The sequence below is a fragment of the Phaethon aethereus genome (assembly GCF_964289735.1).
Source record: "Phaethon aethereus genome assembly, chromosome: 5".
In the NCBI taxonomy this organism is placed as follows: Eukaryota; Metazoa; Chordata; class Aves; order Phaethontiformes; family Phaethontidae; genus Phaethon; species Phaethon aethereus.
The window spans coordinates 47,688,150-47,714,874 of NC_138579.1; positions in this window are offsets into that span (position 1 = coordinate 47,688,150).

Here is a 26,725-nt window from a genome sequence, read left to right on the forward strand (position 1 = left end):
GGAAAATTTTGTTCCTTATGTCTAATCTAAATCTCAGTTTAAAACCCTTACCCCTTGTCCTATCGCAACAAGCCCTGCTAAAAAGTCTGTCCCCATCTTTCTTATAAGCCCCCTTTAAGTACTGGAAGGCTGCAATAAGGTCTCTGCAGAGCCTTCTCTTCTCCAGGCTAAACAACCCCAATATTCTTGGCCTTTCTTCAGGGTGTTCCATCCCTCTGATCATATTTGTGGCCCTCCTCCATGTCTTTCCTGTGCTGAGGACTCCAGAGCTGGACACAGTAATCCAGGTGGGGTCTCACCAGATAGTCCTTTAGTTTTTACCTAAGTTCTCCTTCATCAGGCAAGTTCCTAGTGATGGCTATTCTGCAAAGAAAAATGGAAGCAAAGACAGCTTACTGGGCATAACGGGATTGTCATGAGTTTTCTAATGTTTCTTAGTCAAGCATGGGATGTTTAAGAAACAAGAGATTCCTGTGCTAGATTGAATATCTTTTACTTTATTATGCAGACAGCTCTGGGCAGATAATGTAATCGAAGAAGTACTTGAGCCCAAGCTCTAGTGACTATTTGTGCTAATTGATAAAAAGATTGCTGCATGGTAGCCTAAGTGGTAATTGGGCCATATGTTAGGAAAAGAAAGTACGTATTGGTCAGTTGACTCTCAGTATTGAATGTACTTGACAGAGAATGGGATGGTATGTCTTACCTATGCATTTCATGTGTATGATGGCACTAAAGCTAGAAAACATGATGTAGCTAAATAGCTACTGCAAATGCAAAGTTCTTTTTGCTATGTTTTTAAGAGAACATTACAGCTGTGGAAATATCTTTGCATTGGTCATCCTTTTAGTTTGTGGCAGAGGGAGAAATATCAACTTAAATTTCTCTTTAAGTTTGGAGGAAGCTGGTTGCAAATGAGTTTCAATACATGAATTTAGAAGCTTCATAAACTGTGTAATTTGCTGTTTGGGCATTTATATACATCATTGCCATGAATTGGGAAATAATTTTTAGTTGATTAATATTCCTAGTTAACTGGAGTGAGCTCGGAACAGCTGTACTGAGCTTGAAACTGCGTGACACATTTGAGACTTTTAGACTTGAGAGCAATTATCAAAAGATCTCAAAGCTGGATTTTCTTAGACTGTGTGCCCTTTTTGCATAAGCAAGCAGAAGTCACTTTGAAAAGTTCTCCACACATTAATTCTTATTGTGACATTAATACCTATATTTGTTTCAAAAGGCTTGCATGCGTAATAGTTGACTCTTCATAATCTGACCTTTATTTGGACACATGAATCAGAATTGAGCTTTTAAAAATTCAGGCCTTTGTTGCCCCTGGCATTGCTTAGATTCAGTTATGATATTTTAGCTTTACACCCTCCCCTTCCCTGCTTTATATATCTGCAGTTTTGGACAAAGTATTGCTTGTGATCATGAGACACTCTGGTTGCTCACTGACATAGCTGGGAAATTGTAGTCCCTGTCTGTCTGGGTTGAGTTTTTAGCCAGCCAGGTGTTGCTTTTCTTTCAAGTCCTGAGATGCTGATAAGTAATTAATGAGAAGATCATCCACCTTTCTGTTAGCTTGCTAGCTTCCAGTGAACCTTAGTTCCTAATTTACAGTCCCTCTTTTGGAGAAATTGTTCTGAACTGATCGTGAATAGCATTGTTGGCTTTCTGTCTCTGAATTGAAGATATCTGATTTGGGGGAGGGGGGCAATTCACAAGCCTTAAATACACAAAGCTTCAGGGTGTGCTTCTTATGATTCCTGTCTACTTACCTATTTAGTGATGTCTCATATTATCGGGGATTATATTCATTTGGGAATGATTTCTGGTGAAATGGAGCTTATGGAGGGCAAGACCAACCCACTTTGAGGCTAAAAAGTTGGCAGATCAAAGGACAGCCTCATACAGCTGTAGGTTTGGAAGGATGTCAAAATGACGTCTGTCCACAGAAGGATCAGCTATACTCACGTAATTTTTGGCAGATGTCTAATTTCTTTTTAAAGACCTCCAATGATGAAGACTATACAGACTCCCTTAGCAAATTTGTCCTTTACATGAAGCTAGTGAGCTGTCATTGAAAACTTGCCTGTAGAGCTTGAATATTATAAATACAACTGATAATACTAATACTGTCAGTGCCCTCATCCATGCACCAACACACTCATCTTTATTCCCATCAGCATGTGTCTGATGATTTCACAGATTATGGTCCTTTAATTAGAGCATGGCAAATTCTGCCAGAGATTGACATTTCCAGGCCTAGTGCTGTTTTGTGTATTCTGCCAGACTGTTACTGGGAGACCTGGGGGTTTGGTGTCACTTGGGGCTGGTTCTGGGGAGATTGCAGGCATTTCTTCTGGAACTTAATTGAGGAAAAGGCAGCTTATGTAAAGAACTTGTATTTAGGGTTTAATTTCTTCTTCGTATCTTGTGGTTTGCTATCTGAAGTCATTTTCCTTATAGCCATGTCATATTCCCTCCAGCAACTGAGTATGTTTTCATAAACAGCACATAATGGATTTGATGACACTTTATGTGAGGAGGGATAAGTTTCCATACCCAAAAGGTAGGGATACCAGATAAGTGATAAGAGCAGATGGCACTGTCATTATCAGAGGAAAACAGCTAAAGAAGTTGCTTGAGAGGGGGAAATGAATCAAAGAATACTGTGCATACGCATGCTTTCAGCTATCTTTGCATATTTACCATTTTAGATTCAGCTCATACCTCCTTATGCTGCTTTTGCTGCTTTGCTCTGCTTTCAGCTGAAGGTGTATCATCCCACTGTTGCCCTTACATCTTTGTCTGCAGACGAAGAACCATGGCAGAGCTGTTGACCTAGGAAGTGACTGGGCAGGAGGACGTAAGACAGAAAGGTTCTCCCATGGCTGGAGTCAGAGTCTGAGTCCTAAGTGACCAAGTGGAGGAACAGCGATGGGGCAAGGTGGGAATCATGCCAGTTCTCAAAAACCTCAAGCTTTGCACAAGCATCTGGAGCTAAGCAATCTCCTTTTTTATTTCTCCAAGTAGTCTATCCGGTTTGATCCGCCATATGTGTGTAGTTGCTTGCAGCACTTGCTAAGATTTATGAAGTCTCCATAATGCAGCTGCATCTCGATCATTTTCCTCTCCTAGGCAGTTACACCAGCTAGATGCTCTATAATATGAATCAAGTTGGTGTTGAAGCTTTGATTCTTTTATCTAGCCTGTGAGAGGAAATGTTGTCCAGTGGTCTTGGCTTGGGGCTAACAACTGAAATTTCTGCATGTTACTTCCTGACTTGTGAGTAGGTTTTTGTCACAACCCCTCGCCGCAATAATAAAAACAACAGAAATCCAAACCAACTTTCTGCAAAGCTGGGTCTTGGAATGTAGCATTCACCAGTATTTGGCTGTCTGGAGAAACGTTTGCTGGTTTAGAGACCTTGGTGCATGACTGTAGTACAAAATATCTTGTCGTAGTGTCTACTTTGCATGTCACTCTTCTCATTTTTTTAAATTTTATTTCTAGTTATCATCCAGCTGTGGATTTTTTTTCTGATGTGAATCCTAGCTTATAGAAATGTTTCCCCCAGACTTTTTGATTTGGCTTTTATAAATATTATTGAAAGTGTTCCTTTTTCCTCCCCTGAATCCTTGCTTTTGTTGTGTTGGTGTTCAGTTGTCTGTTTTATATATCATGTGTTACTGTCTTCCTACTTGTTATTTCGTTACATTAGTTCTTAGGCTCTCAAGAATGTAATCTTACTGTGCTATATGCTGTGCAAACATGGGAGAGAGATCATTTCTCCCTGCAAGATCCTGTGCTTTCACCTGTGAGACGGAAAAAGATTGCTCAGACCCACAGATGAGAAGAAGATACAGCATGTGAAGTGTGCTTGGTATATTAAACATGATGTAGGCAAAAAAAAAAAAAAAATCTATTTTAGGAGTCGGATTCTCTATTTATAGTCCTGTGCACACCTTTCCGAGAGACACATTAAAACTGCATCAGCTGACGTGATCTAGCAATCAGCTCCCTGAGAAAGTGCTCCTTGAAGGCAAAGCGGTGGAGACTCTCTGAAAGAGCGAGTTCCTCTGTGGCTCCTTATTGTGCTAATTAACTGAGACAAAACCCTTTTCTGCCTTGCTGTGCCGCTTGCAAAAAGCGGAAGGGTGCTGGCTGCCTGGCGCGTGCTGCCGGCAGCTCCGCCGCAACCGGGCCCTCTCCCCAGGGCTGGCAAGTGTCGGGATGCTGCCGGGAGCCTCGGAAGAGCTCTGGAGACCCTGGTGGTGACGGGGGGCGGAAAACAAATAGCACTCTCTTCCCTTTCCCTCTTTCTCCTCAGCAAAGGATGAGACAGACGCAGCAGCTCCAGCGCTGCACCACGGTGAATGCTAACTGGTGGCTGGTGGGGCATCCCAAGTTGTTATTGATGCTGTTTGCTGACTTTTTCTTTTTTTTTTTTTTTTTTTTGACATGCTGCCTTTTCTACTTTAGACTTGTGGCTGCTGTTTTGTGTCGTGTTTGTGACACAGTCCTCAGCAGGGCTTCTCCCTTGCCTCCTTCAATTTTCTTGTATAACTGTGAAGAAACATCTTCATCTTGAAGGAACTGGTGCAACTGAAGAACAGTGGGAGTAAACAAGTTGCTTCCCATGGCTTGCTTGTTTTCCGTTTACCTTCAGGTCAACTTCATAGTAATGCAAAATTGGAAAATTTTCCTCTGTACTCTTACAATCTGTGAACACTCATTTTTTTATGCTTTTTTTTTGGTAATATTATTGTGACCCATGGTAAAACTTCTGACTTTGTTATTCTCAACCTGTGAGAGAGTATTTTTTCTGTGGAAAACACTTGTGGAATGTTGTTGTGGCTGTGCTGGAGTATTCACAGTGAAGATGAGGATGTGAATCACTTAGTGCCGTCAGTACTGTGGGATGTTTCCAGCTACTGCATCTTCTCGGTGGCCTCCCGTCCATTGTGTCCTCCTCCCACCTCCCCAGCTGAAGTACCTTGTCTTTTACCCACTTCTCACTTTAGGATGATGCTTCTGTGGAATCTCTTGCAGTTCTGTAGGTGTTTGACCATCATCTTGATCTGAAGTACGTTCTGCTACTTCAATACCCACCACTGCAATCTGGGATAGGCTAGTGGTACAAAGCCCTTGTAGAAATAAACAGCTCCACTGACAATTAGTGACTTGATTTATGTTGGGTATTGAACAGGCAGGATTCAAGTGTGTGCACTTTACCAAGTCTGAAGTAGGACATAGCAAATCAGCAGAGTCTGCAGCGAAAGACAAATGTAACCCTAAGTGGGAAAATGGGATTTGTATCTGTGTATCCAGGTCACTTTCTGTCACCCTGTAACCAAGGGCTCAGAAGTCTTGTGTCCCTTTCTGTGCTGTTGATACTGTAAGTGGAGTTGATTAGGGCTGTATATAAAACCTCACTACAGGTATAATTTAACTATTCTCTTTTCAATTGCAGAAGAGTGAAGAGCACTGTCTCTGCATCTTGTCATCCCATGTGTGCTGCAAGAGATCTTGCTGTCGTATCTATATCCACATGTATTTCCTTCCTCTTGCATAATTCATTGTGGAACAATTTGCATTTCCCTGAAGTTGAAAGTTCCAAGAGTGCGTTGTAATGATGAGAGAAATAGGGCAGAAGGAGCTGACTGGGTTTTTTCTTTTTTGTGACCTAGCACTTCTGCAAATTTATTTATTGTACAGAAACCTCTTAACTAAGAGGCAGTTGAACTGGTGCCAGTGGAATATTTCAGACTTTAAAAGTGACACAACCCATTTATATTTTTACTTTGAAAAGCATTTTCTGAGCTGCCTCAGCACAAGGTGACCATCTGTGTCCTCTGCTGAACTGACAGTGTAAGGAAGCTAAGGCTTTGTCTGTCCTTATATACAGACACCCCCTTTTTTCCAAAGTCAGTAGTTTACTACGTCTTCGATACAGGGAAATGTCATGGGCAAATGGGCCATTCTTGTGGGCAAATATAAAATGGAGATTTTTGGTGTGGTACCAGGTATGGAGCTGTTGTCACAGGTAATAAGGTACGAGTATCATATACTGAGAACCAGCCTCTGGTTGATGTGGATCTTATAAAATGCATAGAGCATACATTGGGACAGCTACAGTAATTTGGAAGTAGGTTTCACTATTCTTGCATAGCACTGTAAGAGGCGAGCAGGTATGCTAAAGCATGCATGTGGCTTTCTTCGCAAATCAGCATGTGAATATCTTTCACCTGGGGATCTTTCCTTTTGAAGCAGATGAACAAAGGACACTTCCAAGAAACTGACTACCTCTTTTTAGTAACTCAGTTTATTATTTTTCTTAAATGGATGTAACACAGCATACAGCAACAAGGCTTTAAAGCACTTAATAAATGGACCTTGGTGAGAGAACAGTTGGCCCTCATTGAGGGGTACTCTTTACGTTATGCCACATAGTCAGGTCATGGTAATACCAGCTGTTGTGCTAGCTCTCCCCGGCACCATCTCTTCCTTTCCAGATTGTCACTCTAAAGACTTCAACCTCTATTGCGATTTAGCACCACAGAATGTGGGATGGAGGCTGCACCAGCTTGGGATGCAGCTTATCACAATATCAATAATGTTATTGATGCCACATGCGCTGCTGCTTGATGGAATCATGCAAACCTAAAAGACAAGGTAATCAATTGTACCTGAAAAGTACTTAGCTGGGAGAGAGGGCATGCTGAAAGGCTGGCATGACCTTTCCAGATCATTGCTTTATTTAGTATAATTAATGAAAAGCTCCCTGCTGGACTGAAATGTCTAGGTGTTGTCCTTTGGGGGCGGGGAGCTTAGGGAAAGATGGAGGTATAGCTTTTGAAGACCCCAAAGGACAAAATTGTGCTGTGAAAGAAGGAAGATCATAATGAATTAGGCAGCTCAGATATGCACCGTTTCACTGTCAGATTATTGAAATTAATGTCTGTGTCGCTGTTTACGTCACTGCAACATGTCTTCTGACACCTCTGGCAATTTCCCTCTCAACTGAGAATCATTTTTCATCTTCATGATGCACCAGAAATCTTTTATCACTGCTGCAGAAGTGCTGTGTGCGTATTCATAGCTTGGCTTTGAAGGAGAGGTTCTTACAATAGGTTAAGGGCCCAGACAGCCATAATTTCCCTTTTGGCAATGCTCTGTTTGATCCTCTTTTACAGATCAAATAAATACACTGAAGGTCAAGGGAAGTGGCGAGTGTAACAAACCCAAACACTGACTGACACAGCCTAAAAGCCTCCCATGCTAGTTAAATCTTGTATTCACATGATGCTGCCACTGGTTTCCTGTTTAAAAACAAAAATGTCTTCAAGCTTCTGCCAACAACCAAAGCTGCCCAATTTCTATTTAAGCAGTTATTTGTCACTGTCTGGCATATTTTGCCTGAATGGTTATAATACATGTATTTGTCTTTGTTTCCCTCCCATGTTTTGCTGAAGCAACAATAGCATGGAGACATTTTGTCTTGCAGAAAAAGAATCTCAGTGAATCATTCAAACCTGTTTCCTCGGCTGTCTGTGTGGGAAGTAAAATAGGCTGGTTACTTGCTGTATCTTCCTCTTCTGCTGCTTCCCAGTGGTTAGCAACGATCTCAAATTGCTTCCTCCAAGAAACACAATTGTATATTTAGTCCTTTAGCAGTCAGAAACAAAGAGGATGAATGTAAAACTGGTGTAAAATAGCATCTGTTCAAAAATATTCTGGTACTGTTCTGTTGTGAATAAATTGTTCTTTTTAAAACCTAACTGACTTTAAAATTTAGGAATTAGTGTTATGCAGGTTTTCAGGGGTTTTGTTTGGTGGTTTTGCTTTTTTTTTTTTTTTGAGACTGCAAAGCTTGTAGAACATATATATGTGTTTTATGTTTTATAAAAATGTTTCATAAATAATTATATATATATATAAAAATCTTTAAAAAAATGCTTATTTTTAAAAGCTCCATCTAGTACGCCGGGCACAGTAGAGTTACTATAAGACCAGACACTCAGTAGAGCAGAGTATTATGAAGTGAATTTCTCATCTCAGTAAACTGCTTTCCAGTCATCCCAGGCTGTAGTCAACACATCCATTTCTCCTCACTTCAAGAATATGATTTCCGTAGTTAAATGCTCAGAACAACTGTCAGCAGGACTGCTATGTGTGACAGAGAGAGGGTGTTTTGGCAATAGTTGCTTTTAAATCTCAAGTTACCTTTATTATGAATTGTACCATCTCCATCATTTATCAGCAGTCCTGGTTAACAGGGGAGGTCCCAGACGACTGGAGGCTTCCCAATGTGACATCCATCTACAAGAAAGGCCGGAAGGAGGATCCTGGGAACTACAGGCCTGTCAGCCTGACCTCTGTACCGGGGAAGATTATGGAGCGGTTGGTCTTGAGAGTGCTCACAGGGCATGTGCAGGACAACCAAGGGATCAGGCCCAGCCAGCATGGGTTCATGAAAAGCAGGTCCTGCTTGACCAACCTGATCTCCTTCTATGACCAGGTGACCCGCCTAGTGGATGAGGGAAAGGCTGTGGATGTTGTCTACCTGGACTTTAGTAAAGCCTTTGACAGCATTTCCCACAGCATTCTCCTGGAGAAACTGGTGGCTCATGGCTTAGACGGGTGTACTCTTCGCTGGGTAAAGAACTGGCTGGATGGCCGAGCCCAGAGAGTTGTGGTGAATGGCGTTAAATCCGGCTGGCGTCTGGTCACAAGCGGTGTTCCCCAGGGCTCGGTTCTGGGGCCAGTCTTGTTCAGTATCTTTATTGATGATCTGGATAAGGGGATCGAGTGCTCCCCCAGTAAGTTTGCAGATGACAGCAAGTTGGGTGGGAGTGTTGATCTGCTAGAGGGTAGGAGGGCTCTGCAGAGGGATCTGGACAGACTGGATCGATGGGCAGAGGTCAACTGTATGTGGTTTAATAAGGCCAAGTGCCAGGTCCTGCACTTTGGCCACAACAACCCTATGCAAGTCTACAGGCTTGGGAGGAGTGGCTGGAGAGCTGCCCGTCAGAAAGGGACCTGGGGGTGCTGGTTGACAGCCATCTGAACATGAGCCAGCAGGGTACTCAGGTAGCCAAGAAGGCCAACAGCATCCTGGCCTGTATCAGAAATAGTGTGGCCAGCAGGAGGAGGGAAGTGATGGTGCCCCTGTACTCGGCACTGGTGAGGCCGCAGCTTGAATACTGTGTTCATTTGTGGGCCCCTCACTACAAGAAGGATGCTGAGGTGCTGGAGCGTGTCCACAGAAGGGCAACAAAGCTGGTGAGGGGTCTGGAGCACAAGTCTTGTGAGGAGTGGCTGAGGGAACTGGGGTTGTTTAGTCTGGAGAAGAGGAGGCTGAGGGGAGACCTTACTGCTCTCTACAGCTACCTGAAAGGGGGTTGTGGCGATGAGGGTGTTGATCTCTTCTCCCAAGTAACTAGTGATAGGAAGAGAGGAAATGGCCTCAAGTTGTGGCAGGGGAGGTTGAGATTGGATATTAGGAAAAATTTCTTCCCCGAGAGAGTGGTCAGGCATTGGAACAGGCTGCCCAGGGAGGTGGTGGAGTCGCCATCTCTGGAAGTATTCAAAAAATGTGTGGATGTGGTGCTTCAGGACATGGTTTAGGGGACATGGTGGTGTTGGGTTAATGGTTGGACTTGATGATCTTGAAGGTCCTTTCCAGCCTTGGTGGTTCTGTGATACTGTTAGTGCAGTGCTTCCTATGTACCTAATGCAGTGTGACTTTTGGGAAAATTTGAAAGTATTAAAAAATGGCTCGCTTGGTTACTTCTGAAATTCACAGATGCCTTCACATCTTATGATGGAGACAGATCTGGACTCAAACTGCTGAAGAACAGTTTCCCATGGGCTGTGTGATATCAGCATCCTAGTAGAAAGGCCCCACGGCATTTAGAGAGTTTGGAAGGCAGCAGATAGGGAGCTCAAAATGTTTGTGTTAAGGAAATGCTGGTCTACTTTCAGCGAAATAAGCCACTTGTAAAAGGCTGGCTTTTTCTAAACGCTTCTAAAAGCAATGAACAGAGACAAATATAGAAACAAGATTTTTATGGTGTGTGTTTGGTTTTTTTTTTTTGACAGCTACAGATATGAAAGCTGATGACATTTTGTGCAGAAGAATCTTGTTTTGTTCTGAATGTTTCTTCTTCTATGTAAAGGGGCAGGACTGATGACACTGCAGTCTTTGTGAAGTTTTGCAGAAAGACATACTGATAACTTTTGGGGGATGAATATTAACAACAGTTATCTCGCACAATATTTTTAGTCTTAAGCTCCAGTAGTTAACTGGTTTCTCACAACTCATGAAGGTAAATGTACCACTGCAACTTCGGTGGCTAATGTGAATCCCATAGCATTCGGCAGACCTTTAATTGTGTGTGAGGAACTGGAGCAAAACCATCATAACTTAATTTGAGAATAGAGACTTGCCTTGTTTTGGGCAAGATATGTAGCCTCTTTTTAGCCTCTCCACCCATAAGGATATCAACACATCTAAACAAGTGGGTTTTTCAAGGAAGAGAAGATATTGTGGTCTGGTTCCACCAGTTACTGCTTGCCTGTGTTGTTATGCTTCACCAGTTCAGGAGATGGAAATCTGTCTTTTGTATTTGGCAATATACGTTTCCAAGCTCAGCCTTTATGGCTAGTGGTGGAGTAGATTTAACAACTTTTTGGATGCCAATAGAAGAGAGCTCATTTGTTTAATTGATTCTGATGCTTCACTCTTATCTGCCCAGTGGGGTGCTTTAAAAGGAGCATCATTCTCCTGCATGGTTTGTATTAAACAGTGAAAGTTTGCTTGATGTAAAAATTATTTGCTATATGTCAGCCATCTGTTCTTCCAGTCTTTAAATGCTGTATCTGATCAGTAGAACCCCTCAATTTTTTGAGTGAAAAAACCTTGAGTGAGAAAATGGCATTAAAGTTTTACGTCACTTTCTTTTGGCTCAATAAACAACAGTGAAGTATACAAAGGATTAATAGATCCTTCCTGCAGGGCCTCAGCTATATTATCTAGAGGAATTTTGTATGCTAAAATATGAGCCTTACAGTACATCTACAGGCATAAATTATTTGGCTTTGCTTCTTGAAGGATAGCCTGTCACCCTAAAGGCAATTTTTCTTTTTCATTTACAATGTACCATAATTTCTGTACGCTTGTTCCAGTACACGCCCCCATATGCAGCATGTTACTTCCCTACATACATTAACATTGGTACCTTCACAAAGAATCAAATCTGTGCTTTTGAGTAGGTAACTAAATGCTGGTATTGTATAGAACTGACCAACAGAAAATCTAAGACATAGCAATTTAGAACAAAACCGAAGCTTACCATGAAATGTTTGTGCCTTTGTCTTGCTCTCCATGTAGGATTAGGGTATAGCTGTAGACTGTGGGAGGTTCAGATTCAGGTCCCTGTTTTGCATCCTGCAGAGTGATTTGGCAGATGAAAGCTGCTGGCCTCAATTAGGCAAAACAAGGACCCTAACCTGAAAGTTGTGCTATGAATCTCACAGATGGCCTCTTACTGAGATGGCTGTACCTTTCTGTTTTCCTTTCTCCAACAATCAGGATTGCTTACCAAAATTTATCTAACATCTTTCAGATGTAATCGTGCCTGAAATTGTAGGTGGTCAGAGTGCATATTGAAATTTTCTTTTCCTGCTTCTAGGCATCACAAGATTAATATAAAAAGCTTCACTTCTGTTGTTTTCCTTCTGATATTTTGAGAATGATATTTACTTTTGTATATGGTCAATTTAATCCCACTTGAGTACTGTGAGTGTGTGTATGTATGAGCACAGGTTTTGCAGGGCTGTTTTCTGATCAAGACTAGGTGAGCCTAAGGTAGGCTTGATGCTGGGTCGCTCCATAGGATTTTGTTTCATTGCATTTAAAATTCTAAGTGCAAAAGTCCACAGAAGTTTCAATCAAGTTAGATAAAGCTACATGAACCTCAAAATAATATCTCTGTTCTTGGCACTGTGTATCCTATAACTGGATGTTGCAAAGGCATTGCTTTATCAGACCGCTGCCTATTCCTTCAGTATGCTGAAGAATCTGTAGCTTGTTGCTCAAAACTTGGAGCAAGAACTCCTGTCGCATCAGTCTTGTCCATCATACAGCAGCTCATTGTTTTTGTCAGGTCTTCATATGATCTGTGTTAGCACCTCTAGGTTGTTTTAGTCCATGGGTTTATAAAGCCTCTGAGGTGTTAGTGTTGAAAGTATTGGTTAAAGTTTTTATAGACTATTTCAGACTATCTTCAGTTCTTACTGGTTTTTGTCTCGGTCTTTTTTTTTGTTAGTGTGATTCTTAATCTCTAAATATTAAAAGATGACTTCTGTGTACAGCTGAATTTGTGCACTCAAGGTCAGCAAAGTTTGTAGAAGTTTCCTTTAGTAAAACAGAAAAACAAGCATGATTTCTTTGTTGCTGAGAGCACTGTTACATTTGCTGACCACCATGGCCTTTTGTAAATGTTTGGGGAATGTAAAGAAGTTGTTGCGTTAATTCAGTGTGATCCAAGTGAATGAGTGTGGTTTGTGTCAAGAAAAATATTTTAGAAAGCCCATTACAATGTTTCTATCGGAATCAATACAGTGAAGCAAACAGAATTGGGGGTTATACTTTGGATTAAACTTCTTTACAGTAAGGTTTTTATAGAGGCTGACTAGGGGAAGTGAATTACTTGCATACTGAAGGATAAGAGTGTTGATTAGAATAATGTCTGCAATTGATCAGTTTTCCATTAAAAAAAAAAAAATGCTGCTGGCAGCATGTCATCTCAGAGTTGTATAGTAGAGTGAGGCATGCTGTTGAATATGCTTATTAGGAGTTGTTATTGAAACTATTTTTATCACTTCTGAATGTTTGAAAATGGGAAAAAGTTGAAAACTGAAACTTTCATTTTCAGTAAAAAACTCCATAAAAACCAGGAAAGCAAAACCAAACTCTTTTCCTGTTATTTCATTAAGATCATTCTGAACGAGAAGAATGGAGGAAAGGTCATAGGTGACAAAAGGCATCTGAAGTGGTAAAGACTGGAAGAATAACAAAATTGTTATGTTTTAGTCTTTTTAAGTTCAAAGTGGCTTTTAAAGAGCTTTATGAAGCTGTTACAAAAATAATCCAATACAGAGAAGTGCAAGGTAATGAACTTTAAAAAGAGCAGTTTGAAATGCTCAAACTCATTGATGGGTTCTAAATTAAATGCTGCTATTCTCTCACACAGAGTCTTGGGCTTCGTTGTTATTGGCTTACTGAAAATATCTGCTTAGTGCCTAGCTGTGGTAAAAATAATTAAAAAAAAGCGCCACTTGACAATAGCCATTTTATAAGGAAGGAATTGAGAATATACTAGGAATATATTGTTGCTGTTTCAGCTGAGGCTATATACAATATTGGCTTGCTTTTTTGTTTGCTGGTTTTCTTGCCTAATTTCAGAGATGAAAGGATGGGGGGGGCTATGGAGAAAAAGTTGGAAAGCAATAAAAAAAGCTGGATTTTTCTCTGGTCTTAGTGGAAGAGCTTCCATTGACTTCAGGGGTACATCATTGAGGCTGTTATAGGGGATCTGTAATGATCCTCTTAAATAGGGAAGAGTAAAGATAACAAGAACACTGAGCTTGTAAGGGATCATAAGATATTACAAGATGAAGAAAAGTAAAACAAATAGTATAGACTATGTCATCTGGATGTACTGATTTCTGCTTTTGAACAAGTAGGAGTAACATGCTTATTTAATGAAGAGAGTGGAAAAAATAACATTTTCAAGCAACTTTTACAGAGAAATTAATTTTATTTCCTGTTGTAACATAAAAAGTTTGAGAATCTCATGTTTTCTTCTCTCTGAACCTTTTCCTAACAAGAACAAAAAGGAAATCAAGAAAATGGGTATGAAAGAAGTATGTTGTTTGTATGTTGTTTCTCCCCCCTCTCCCCGCAGTAAAAGAGAATAAGCCAATTCTTCTCAAAATTGGAGAACTAGAGAAAATAGAGATTTATACATGTGGGATTTTTTTTTGTTTGCTTTTTTTTTTTTTTTTTAATTCTGTATGTTGTGGCTTGCTTTGGTTTTCTGGGCTTTTAAGGCAATCTCTAAGAATGCTACAAGGGGGTGAAATAACATTTATATTAAAACACAAGAAACTGCAACAGGATTTGATTGAAGAAAGTACATTTCCTTAAAGAAAAATTTTATCCCCAAGTGCACTGAATTTATAATGATGATAGGACTATGAGCAAGCTGTGGTATACCAATTTTTGTGCTTTCAAATATGTGCCAACTGCTGACCATTGGATTTAGGAAGATATTTTCTTCACAGAGCCAGTATTACTTGGTTATTAAAATTCCTCAGGGAGCAAATGTATATGAAGGAGGCAATGTTATAATTTCCCTACAAAGACAAGGAAGTGTGACATGAACCTATTATCTGAAATACCTTTTGGTCAGGGTGCTGTTTTTGGTAAGAAATGTGAGGCCACTGGCTGATTTTCCTTGTTTAGTCATGGGATACCTTCAGCTCTGCAGCCCACCTCTGCTTTAATCTAAAGGCTCTGTTGCTCTCAGATCAGATAAAGCCTGGGTCAATAGCCATGTCTTGCACATCAGCAGTTTTGGTAGTGATTGCCTACATTACATATATGACTTCTGTCTAATGTTATTAGGCTGATCTGTATCTCTTTAACTGTTGTGTCATGACCTGACAAAAAGGACCATCTTGCACGTAAAAATACTGAAGAAAACGTACTAGAGAACATAACAGAATATCTTACAACTGCAGTGTTCTCTAAAAGGTATAATGTGAAAAGAAAGGCTCCTGAAATGTGTTACTTTCACCATCTTAAAATATGCATAAATTATGGCTTCAATTCTGTTTCAGGCATCGGTGACACAGCTCCTATGGTTTATGATATGAGTGCCTTAAGACAACAGAATTAAAGCAATATTGTGCTCCATTATTCCCTATAATGAATTTAACACAAACTGGAGTGTGTACTACTTGTTTGCTAGGACTGCAGTCTTCAGGGTACTGGGTAACTATGCACTGAGGAATTCTATGAATTTCAGCTCTGTGCGTTATAGGTGTTGAAATGACTGAAAATGGACTGTCAGCAGTATAAATCTGTGATAACGTTTTTTTGAATATGAAATATGAGAATATTTATTTACTTTCTTTCCAGTGTTAGCAGTATGCTTTCAGCCAGCTATTTAATATCATGGGGTTTTTTTGCCCGTGGCAGAGTTGGTTTCACTTATGGGTAGGGTGGCTATTACATCTGTTTCCATGCATCTGTATTCTTGGGATTTTTTTAGGGAAACAGTTCTCATTTTTCTCTGGGGATTTTTTTCCTCCTTTCACTTTGAGAACAGTTACTTGTGCTGAAAAGGTTGAAAATCCTGAATCTTGAACTCTTTGCTCTTTTAGTAGAACCTGATCTGCAAAAGCAGGCAGTGGCTCAGGCTTCTGAATTGGCTTCAGGCTTGCCAATGTGACGCCCATCTACAAGAAAGGCCGGAAGGAGGATCCTGGGAACTACAGGCCTGTCAGCCTGACTTCTGTACCAGGGAAGATTATGGAGCGGTTGGTCTTGAGAGTGCTCACAGAGCATCTGCAGGACAACCAAGGGATCAGGCCTTCATCATGGGTTCATGAACGGCAGGTCCTGCTTGACCAACCTGATCTCCTTCTATGACCAGGTGACCTGCCTAGTGGATGAGGAAAAGGCTGTGGACATTGTCTACCTGGACTTTTTCTCCTGGAGAAACTGGTGGCTCATGGCTTAGACAGGTGTACTCTTTGCTGGGTGAGGAACTGGCTGGATGGCCGAGCCCAGAGAGTCATGGTGAACAGCGTTAAATCTGGCTGGCGTCTGGTCACAAGCGGTGTTCCCCAGGGCTCGGTTCTGGGGCCAGTCTTGTTCAATATCTTTATAGATGATCTGGATGAGAGGATCGAGTGCTCCCCCAGTAAGTTTGCAGATGACAGCAAGTTGGGTGGGAGTGTTGATCTGCTGGAGGGTAGGAGGGCTCTGCAGAGGGATCTGGACAGGCTGGATTGATGGGCAGAGGTCAACTACATGAGGTTTAATAAGGCCAAGTGCAGGGTCCTGCACTTTGGCCACAACAACCCCATGCAACGAACGCTCCAGGCTTGGGGAGGAGTGGCTGGAGAGCTGCCCGGTGGAAAGGGACCTGGGGGTGCTGGTTGACAGCTGGCTGAACATGAGCCGTCAGTGTGTCCAGGTGGCCAGGAAGGCCAACAGCCTCCTGGCCTGTATCAGAAATAGTGTGGCCAGCAGGAGGAGGGAAGTGATGGTGCCCCTGTACTCGGCACTGGTGAGGCCGCAGCTTGAATACTGTGTTCAGTTTTGGGCCCCTCACTACAAGAAGGATGTTGAGGTGCTGGAGCATGTCCAGAGAAGGGCAACAAAGCTGGTGAGGGGTCTGGAGCACAAGTCTTATGAGGAGTGGCTGAGGGAACTGGGGTTGTTTAGTCTGGAGAAGAGGAGGCTGAGGGGAGACCTTATTGCTCTCTACAACTACCTGAAAGGGGGTTGTGGCAACGAGGGTGTTGGTCTCTTCTCCCAAGTAACTAGCGATAGGACAAGAGGAAATGACCTCCACTGATTCTTAGTGGAATCTATTTACAACATTTGTGTGAGGATGATGATGTTGTACTTGTAACAAGCTCTGAGAAGTATCTTTCCTGCTCGTTCAGACTTCAAAGACCCCAAACACACTCTTCAGTCGCAGAAACTATGAGGTAGTATGTGATGGAAGGTGTCTGCAGCTACCTGATGTGGGAGGACCCTTTGCAGCGGCTGCGGTTCAAAGGTCGTGGTACTTATTTAGTGTCAGTAATACTGTCGTGTTGTTCCAGATGATATTCACAGATATTAGGGCTGGATGTGTAAATGGCATCTCTCCCACAGGCAACTTAGGCTCTAGCTGTTGTTCAGCAAAGATGGGTTCAGCCCGAGAAGTGGCGTTGGTAATCCTTCCAAGTCTTGTTCAGTTTGTTTGCTTAAAATACTAGGTTTATATTAAGCTCAGGTGCTAGAATTATATATTTAACGGTGTGTGGTTTGATAGCTATTTTTGTGTGCTGCTGTGACATCCTGTCTTGAAGTACTTTCCCTAACACACTAACTCTGATCTGAACCTGATCAACGCACAAAACAGTGGACCAGGTTGGAACTGTAATGTACAAAATGGATTTATGGTGACCTTAATTCCTCAGGTGTTTGTGGTTGGTTGGTTGTTTTTTAGTTTTTTGTTTGTTTGTTGTTTTTTAGAGTAATGCTTGAAGTTAGTTTGCAAGAAAGAGCTCCATGGACAACCAGCCGGGAGCAGCTCATGCTAGGGAAGCTGCAGTTACTTACTAAATGTATCCTGCTTATACGCAGAGGATACATTTACTATCTTGCCTCTTGAAATGCCATCACTGCTTTATAGGAATTATAAACTGCCTGCTTTTTTAAAGGTGCCGAAGAAGATAAGCACCTGCATGGGCCTCGGCAGTAGTCTGGAAGCTGAAGGCAATACCTTCAGAAATACTTAAACCATTTTGTAAATTGTATCATCTTGAAATAGAAATGGATCCATACAGCTGTAACGGTTTTTATTATCTGAAACAAACTGATACATTGGGCAAGCATAAGAGGTTGTATGGATCCTTCATATTCTGTATTTACCTCTCATGATAGTGTATAAATTACTGAATGTCTGTTCTTTATGCTTTCTAGTTCAGGGAGGGGATGTAGCCCAAATATTCTTTTGGCACAACCAAGCTAAATTGTAGTTAAGCGATAAACCAGGGGTTTATTGGTAGTAGATGTAGGGAATATGTACTGTATTTAGGGAAAAAAGAATGCATTTCACTGCCAATATTTGCATTAATGGAGAAGTTAACTTCAGAGAATGAGACTACTGGAAGTTGGAAAGCAAGCAAGTCCAGCTGAGATGCTCAGCTCAGGACTGCTAGCCCCTTGTCTTTTTAAAGTTTTAAATTGTTTTGGAAGGGATGGCGAGTAATGCAAATTAACATATGAATTGGAAAGTCTTTTGTATGTTTTTATAGGAAAGTTGTAATGGTAAAATAAACACAGCCTTCATACCGGCTTGGGGGTGGTGGTTCACACTGTAATATATGCAAGTGATTTTTTGAAGTAAGGAGTTCTTTTTATGGACCTTTATACTTCCTTAGTATTTTCACCAATCCATTTTGTATCCATGATATAGCCAATTGGAATTCCATATACTTTCTTTGTTGAAGTCAGATGTATCCTGCAGCATCAACAACATGCTAAGCACAGCATTGACTTGTGTGCCGACAATAGTCATCGGAAGCTCTTTTTTTCCCATCAACTTCCCCTAAATTTTTTTCCTCTCTGTATCTTTTTCTGAGTTCCATTCCTACAAAAAACATCACTGAAATAATCAGTTCCTCAAACATTTGTGTTTCTTGTTTCTGGGTTTTGTGGCTTTTTTTTTTTTTCTTCCCAGGTTGTTTTGCTTTATGAGAAAAGTGGAAGAAGGAATGGATTGCTGTGTGTCCTTCTTGTGGTTTTGTGGACCTTTGCTGCCACTAGACTGTAGTCAGAGTTGGATTGCTAGAACATAATGTGGTTCAACTTTGTTTCAATGAACTCTTTGAAATAGAACCCATTATAATTTTTCTTAAGCCTAGTTTCCAAGGGTAAGCACACAAACTTCCTTCCCCTGTCTGCATGTCTCTACTTCTCAGTCTTTCACTTGGTCATCATTGGTATTAATGGAATTTAGAAGAGCAGAGAGATCAAAGGTACTAGTTAGTAGAGTTTTTATGAAAATGAGTGGGATGAATGTATAAGTCCAGACTGAAGAAAAACTTGAGTATTGATGAAAATATAACATATTAGGCAGAAGAGAATCCATCACAAAATGTATAAACATTTTTATATTTCTGGGATGGGAAGCTTTGAATCAAAACTTGGGAGGTAGACACAGGCATTCTGTTATCCTGTCTTTTGCTTTCTGTGTATTGAACTCTTTTGAATACGTAAGAGTGCTCTGTCACAGAATATTTTGTTAAATCTATTAATGTGTCAGTTTGCTTGCCTGGGTGACTTCAGTCTTCTCTGTTCACTAGTTGATCTGTCCTGCTTGCTAAGCTTCTGCTGCGTATCGTTGCTGTGTTCATTGTAACACAGTGCTGTGGTTAATCTTTCAAAACTCTTTTTTACACTCGCAGGAGGTGAAGTACTTGCCTTGTGACTTCTTTCCTCCCTTTGTACCCGAGGATATCCTCCTGTTCAGTGACCCAGTGAATGAGAAAGAGAAATGAAAGGTGATGTCGTGGTTTAACCACAGCAACTAAGCATCACACAGCTGCTCCCTCACTCCTTTTCCCCCCTCCCCAACCAGTGGGATGGGAGGGAGAATCAGGGGGGGGAAAAACACCCGAAACTGATGGGTTGAGATAAAGGCAGTTTAATAGGACAGCAAGGGAAGAGAAAATATTAATAATAAAACAGTTAAACACTTAAGGACCTGCTACACCACCTGGACACTCACAAGTCTATGGGGCATTATGGGATCCACCTGAGAGTACTGAGGGAGCTGGCGGAGGATCTTGCCAAGCCACTCTCCGTCATTTATCAGCAGTCCTGGTTAAAAGGGGAGGTCCCGGACAACCGGAGACTTGCCAATGTGACGAACATCTACGTGAAGGTCCAGAAGGAGGATTCTGGGAACTACAGGCCTGTCAGCCTGACCTCCATACCGGGGAAGATTATGGAGAGGTTGATCTGGAGGGTGCTCACAGGGCATGTGCAAGACAACCAAGGGATCAGGCCCAGCCAGCATGGGTTCATGAACGGCAGGTCCTGCTTAACCAACCTGATCTCCTTCTATGACGAGGTGACCCGCCTGGTGGATGAGGGAAAGGCTGTGGATGTTGTCCACCTGGATTTAAGTAAAGCCTCTGACACTGTCTGCCACAGCATTCTCCTGGAGAAACTGGCGGCTCATGGCTTAGACCTGTGTATTCTTTGCTGGATGGCCAAGCCCAGAGAGTTGTGGTGAACAGAGTTAAATCCAGTTGGCAGCTGGTCACAAGCGGTGTTCCCCAGGGCTCAGTATTTGGGCCAGTCTTGTTCAACATCTTTATCAATGATCTGGATGAGGGGATCGAGTGCTCCCTCAAGTAAGTTTGCTGATGACACCAAATTGGGTGGGAGTATTAGGGCTCTGCAGAGGGATCTGGACAGGCTGGATCAATGAGCGGAGGTCAGTTGTATGAGGTTTAACAAGGCCAAATGCTATGTCCTGCACTGTGGTCATAACAACCGCATGCAGTGCTACAGGCTTGGGGAGGAGTGGCTGGAAAGCTGCCCGATGGAAAAGGACCTGGGGGTGCTGGCTGACAGCTGGCTGAACATGAGCCAGCAGTGTGCCCAGGTGACCAAGAAGGCCAACAGCATCCTGGCCTGTATCAGAAATAGTGTGGCCAGCAGGAGTAAGGAAGTGATTGTGCCCCTGTACTCGGCACTGGTGAGGTTGCACCTCGAATCCTGTGTTCAGTTTTGGGCCCCTCACTACAAGAATGACACTGAGTTCCTGGAGTGTGCCTAGAAAAGGGCAACGAAGCTGGTGAGGGGTGTGGAGAACAAGTCTTATGAGGAGCGGGTGAGGCAACTGGGGTTTTTCAGTCTGGAGAAGAGAAGGCTGAGGGGAGACCTTATCGCTCTCTACAACTACCTGAAAGGGGGTTGTGGCGAGGTGGGTGTTGGTCTCTTCTCCCAGGTAACTAGCGATAGGACGAGAGGAAATGGCCTCAAGTTGCACCAGGGCAGGTTTAGATTGGGTATTAGGAAAAATTTCTTCACTGAGAGGGTGGTCAGGCATTGGAACAGGCTTCCCAGGGAGGTGGTGGAGTCATCATTGAAAAAAAGTGTAGATGTGGTGCTTCATGACATGGTTTAGTGGGCATGGTGGTGGGTTGATGGTTGGAGTTGATCTTAAAGGTCTTTTCCAACCTTAATGATTCTGTGAATCTATATGGTATGGAATGCCCATTTGGGTCAGCTGTCCTGGCTGTGCCCCCTCCCAGCTTCTTGCTGGCACGGCATGAGAGGCTGAGAAGTCCTTGACTAGTGTAGGCACTACTTAGCAACATCTAAAACATTAGTGTGTTACCAATAGTATTCTCATACTAAACCAAAATACCAGCACTATCCTGGCTACTAGGAAGAAAATTAACTCTGTCCCAGCTGAAAACAGGACAGGTATCTTCTGTCTTCATGCTGTACTCTGCTGGTATGATAGAAGCCCAGCTGCTTTTAGACAGCAAGACTGAGGAGAGAACCAGATTACACACTGAGAATAATTAGAACAACATGGATTTAATACCGTTAATGCCAGGCATTATTCTAGTCATTGCACTGCAAACTGCTGTGTTCCTGGTTTCCATAAATAACACTAGGTTCATGGCAAGCAGAGAAAACCAATTCAGCTTGTTACCCAAGTTATTGCTCATGTTCTTCTCCACCTTTTCTATTGCCTCTTCAATGTAAACTTTTTCTTTGACCTAGATAATTTCTCATTTGCCTCTTTGAACATAATAATCAACAACAGAAATGTTGAGAATTTTCTCCCTTATTTTTGGATGGCTTTGAGGATCCTTTCATTGATCTTCTTTCCTTGTACTTTTCATTTGAATTTCAACAGCCTTCTAGCATGTGTGATACTGCCTTCTGAATGAGGAAAAATAAGCAGCAGTGGAGGAAGCAGAGGTGGAAGGGGAGAGGAAAAAGAGACTGTATGCTTAAAAAATCAGAGATTATATTAGTGGCCCCAGTAACTATGAAAGTCAGTTCTGTATAAATGTAAAATTCCAGCTCTTGTGAGACGTGATGACGAGTGAAAAATTTAGAAGACTAATCTGTAGCATTCACTGATAAACCATAGGGCTGTGCGCGCCGAGTAGTGCAGATACCTTCTGGAAAATGGAATAATGGATTTCAAAGTGTGTAATGAAGAAGTACAGAATAGAAAATTGGGACATAGCTTTCTAGAAACAAATGTTTAGCTCGTAAAATTTTCCTGGTCATATTGTTGACTTCATGAGATTTTTCCATGGGTTAAAAAAAAAAAAAAAACCCCAACAAAACACTATGGAAAACTAACGTTATAAAGGCAGCTTCACAGTGGAGATAGTCACTACATATATCGGCACTGCAGAGTCAGATTTATTTATTCATTTATTTCTCATGCAAAACATATCTGTGTAATTTGATATTCCACAGTGGTTAAGGAACGTGAGATACTTCGAGTAACTTTCATATGCAAGCCAGTGGCTCTGGAAAGTGTCTGTTTCATGGTGCTCTGACTTTTAGTCCCCCATAAGATGTCTGTGTGTCAGAACCTGTGTATGTGTCTTCTGTGAGAGATGTGTTTACGCTAGTGAGCTGATTTATGTCAGGAGTGTGCTTTTAATATCAATGCCCCAATCATTGTCACCTGCCTTGTTTTGGCTTATCTCATAGATTGGTCATGGAGCACAAAACCTGACTTTTGGAAGAGTCTACCCAAGGTGAGCATGCCTCTGGTCTTCCAGCCTGATTGCTCAGTTCATGGCATGAGGCTGGGGTTAGTCAGAAGTACATCTTCAGCACATGTACTCAGAGTGCCGAGTTGCTCTTACTGAGTTGTAGCTCCTACTTGGCGGCACTACTTGCCACTGCAGGTGTAGCTTTTGGCACCAAAGCTGTAGGTTCCTGACTCCTGTAGCAACAAATATAATGATCAGTAGGAGTTAGATTTGAACAGACAACCTTAATAGTGTTGCTGTCTGACTTGGAGTGCTTGACCTAATGATCACTTCACATCTGCTTTTGTAATGTGTTGTTGGAAGGTGTCTTTTTCCAAGCTGTGTAATGCTTTGGATTTTTTTTTTAAGTGGCAATGATCTGATTTTTCACTTCTGTTTTCTTTTTACTGTAATTCCTGATTAATGAATTGCAGTGTATGTTTCCTTTTGTCCCACAACACTTCCTGTTGTTTTTCAGTGTTCCTTTTGTGCAATTTTAATTGACCACTTTCCTCTTAATTATATATATAGCTGTAATTTTGAGAGAAAAATGCTGTCAATTTTTTACCCTCCCTAAATCCCTCAATGTTTTGAACCTTTTTAACACTGATACGGTACTATTAAACTGTAGCAGAGAACCTTAATATCAGCCTAGCTTACATAGGTGAATTTTAGGTACTAATTGTTTGCTGGTATATTCTCTAATACTCTGGTCAATTGGTAGAATAATCCCCCAAGCCCATCTGCTTCTAATCGTTAAATGAAAATAGAGCTGGGTTTACATATAATTTGTAGGTGGATAATCTGTAGGTGGTTGATGTATTCTGTTAGGGTATCAACACCAGAAAATGTCACAAAACCAGCTGAGCTAGCAAGGTTAAGGAATAAGCTACTCTGCGTCTATGTAGTAATCCCATGGAAGTGAGACTGCTTGGGAATCAAATATATTTAGGGGAAGGGAATCAAATGGAATAATCTTTTTTGAAGGAATACTTTGATTTCAGCAGCCACAGTACTGTGTACTATTTCCATAAATTCTTGCAAACTAAGCAGGAACTGGTAAAGTTATGAAAAATACCTCACACAGTATCTTACACTACAAGACCTGTTCCACAGAATGCTTCAGAGGGTTGAATAATGTGGTGTTACCCTGGCACTGAACTTTATTAAAACTGATGGCGGTGAGGGAAGCAGAAGGTATTATGCAGCAGGGAGGGGGCTTGCAGATGAGATTTTCTTTTCCTTCTAATGGGAAGGAGAATTGACGAATCAAAGAGATGCTGGGAAGCTAATATGGACAGAGGTGGCAAGGTGCTAAGATTACTTTTCTGTACATGTGAGAGTCTGGTACTGGGGAAGTAAAGAGGGTATTGTGCCTGTGCACAAGGCTGGAGACAGTGCAAGCAGAGACTGCAAAAGCACGTTCTAACTTGAAGTAAAACATTGAATGAATTATTTTATTTACAGAGAACCTGTGTTATGAGGGTAATGGTACCAAAGTATTTCTCCTTCTGAGCTAATGCTGGACCGATGTCTCCAAAGTAGTCTTAAGTGAGTGTGTTTTCTACTTCAGAAAGCAGAACAAACATGACAAAAAGATGTGCTGTTGTTGAACATCCCATTTTAGTACATAAAGATTTCTGCTGGTTTTGTTAAATAGTTACTTTAAAACAACATAAAAGAACCTTTCACAATGTCTTATTTTAGTGTTCTTTTTTTTATATGAAACATGCTGATTTTTTAACCCTCCTTAGAAACACTGGAAGATCTTAAACTTTTTAAAGGTTAAATTATGTTTCACTTTATACTGAGAAAAAAATTTTTTGATCTGAAACTATTTTCTTTCTTTTTTTTGGAATTACTAAATAGAGTTCTTTATTGTACATGATATATTGACTTTCTAAAATAAAAAGAGGTATGATCTATTTTTGATCTTGAATAGCTTCACTCTTTCACCTTGAATTTTTCCACATAATACTTATATGAGATTTTTTTTTAAATTTCCTTGTAATCTTGAGTACGTGTGTGCCCTAAATATTTTTAGAGTTTTCTTCTTGGAAGTGGTCATATTTAGTGCATACGTGAAATCTGTTTGCATTCCAGTTAAAATATTTTTACCAGGTTTGGGGAATTTCTGGCTGAAAACCACTATGCTAATAGTGTCTTACTTAGCAAGGTATTGAGGATACCATGAAAGAACAAAATCTTTCCCCCCAACCCATCAACACAGTTTTTATATCGGGACTGCTTTTGTATAGTTTTCAAGCACCAGCTGGTAGACCTTTATATGAGGAACACAAAGACAGCTACAGCACAATTTTCAGCCCTGCTGAAACAAATGACTAATGCCTTGGAGCGACCTCTATTTCAAGCCTTCCAGTAAGGATGTGCATGTTTATATAAGTAGTACTAACTTTCTCTGACACCTTTGTTACACAAAAGTGAAATCATACCAGTTCTTGTAGCTTTCTGTACCTACTGAGTTGAGAAACATAACACAACCTATGTTAATGTATTGTAAACTGTACAGTTTAAGCTTGTCTCGTAGGATGTTTGAAAGGTCATACATGCTCACAGCTCCACTAGATTGATATGCTTTTCTACCCTCATAAATATTTACACCCATCCGTGCCTGAGCAGCTGAGAAAAGTCTTTCCAAATAAGCCTTAGGATTGCAGCCTGATAGAAATTCCCTTCTGCAGTGTTAAAGGCAGACAAAACTCCTAGAATGCTGGCTGCAGAGGTCTGAGTCTTAGTTGCTTGAGTCAACAGCAAACTCGCTCTCCTGTGACAAGGGAAGTGAAAGTGAGTCAACATTCACAAAATCGTTAAGATTGGAAAAGACCTTTAAGATCATCAAGTCCAACCATCAACCCAACACCACCATACCCACTAAACCATGTCCTGAAGTGCCACGTCCACATGTTTTTTGAATACTTCCAAGTGATGGTGACTCCACCACCTCCCTGGGCAGCCTGTTCCAATGTTTGACCACTCTCTCAGTAAAGAAATTTTTCCTAATATCTAGTCTAAACCACCCCTGGCACAACTTGAGGTCATTTCCTCTCGTCTTATCACTAGTTACTTGGGAGAAGAGACCAACACCCACATCACCATAAACCTCTTTCAGGTAGTTGTAGAGAACAATAAGGTCTCCCCTCAGCCTCCTCTTCTCCAGACTGAACAACCTCAGTTCCCTCAGCCACTCCTCATAAGACTTGTTCTCCAGACCCCTCACCAGCTTCGTTGCCCTTCTCTGGACACACTCCAGCACCTCAACATCCTTCTTGTAGTGAGGGGCCCAAAACTGAATGCAGTATTAGAGGTGTGGCCTCACCAGTGCAAAGTACAAGGGCACAATCACTTCCCTAAATCACTTCCCATCACTTCGTAATGGTTTGAATGAACTAAACACTCACGATACAAAAATCTTCTCTGATCTGTGTCCTGCTATTTATTATTGAATCTTTGAGGATTTAAAACTGTAAGGATGTAGCAATATAATGAATTGGAATAGCAGATCTTTATTGTGCTCGCTCCTCTTCATCTGTGGAACAATATCTCCTACTTCTTTTCCATGTTATATTGCTGGTGAGAAAATATGGGGGTGCTTTTGGAAACTGTAATATGACAAAAAACCTATAAAAATCTTGCTTTGTGTTCTGGGGAACATAGTGAAGAGCTGGGAAATCCAGAACTGTAACAGTGAGAGAGCAGTAGAAGTTCTCTTATAATAAATTGGAGAAAACTAAAGCGAGGAACTTAGTTTTGGACAGCATACCATACTTGCAGGATTGTGTTTGAAGGATATCTAGCCTTTTTTAGGGTTTAAGTATATCTGATTAACGTAGACACTAAAAATAACGGTAAGGATGGTATAAGCTCACAAGGACACTCACTCCGAGGAAATGAGACTGTGTGGGAGCATGTGTAAAGGACTTCTGTAACTCCTAGCTCTTTTTCCTTTTTGTAAAGAGGACCCAATCTCTGTTGGAAGTCAATGAGTTTTGAATGCCTTCCTGTCTGCAGTAACTTGAACTGAGTTTCCTCTGATTAAATGTGTTGTTCAGATGTGGTACATAGCCCTCTGGGTGCCCGAGCGCTGGCGAGAGGA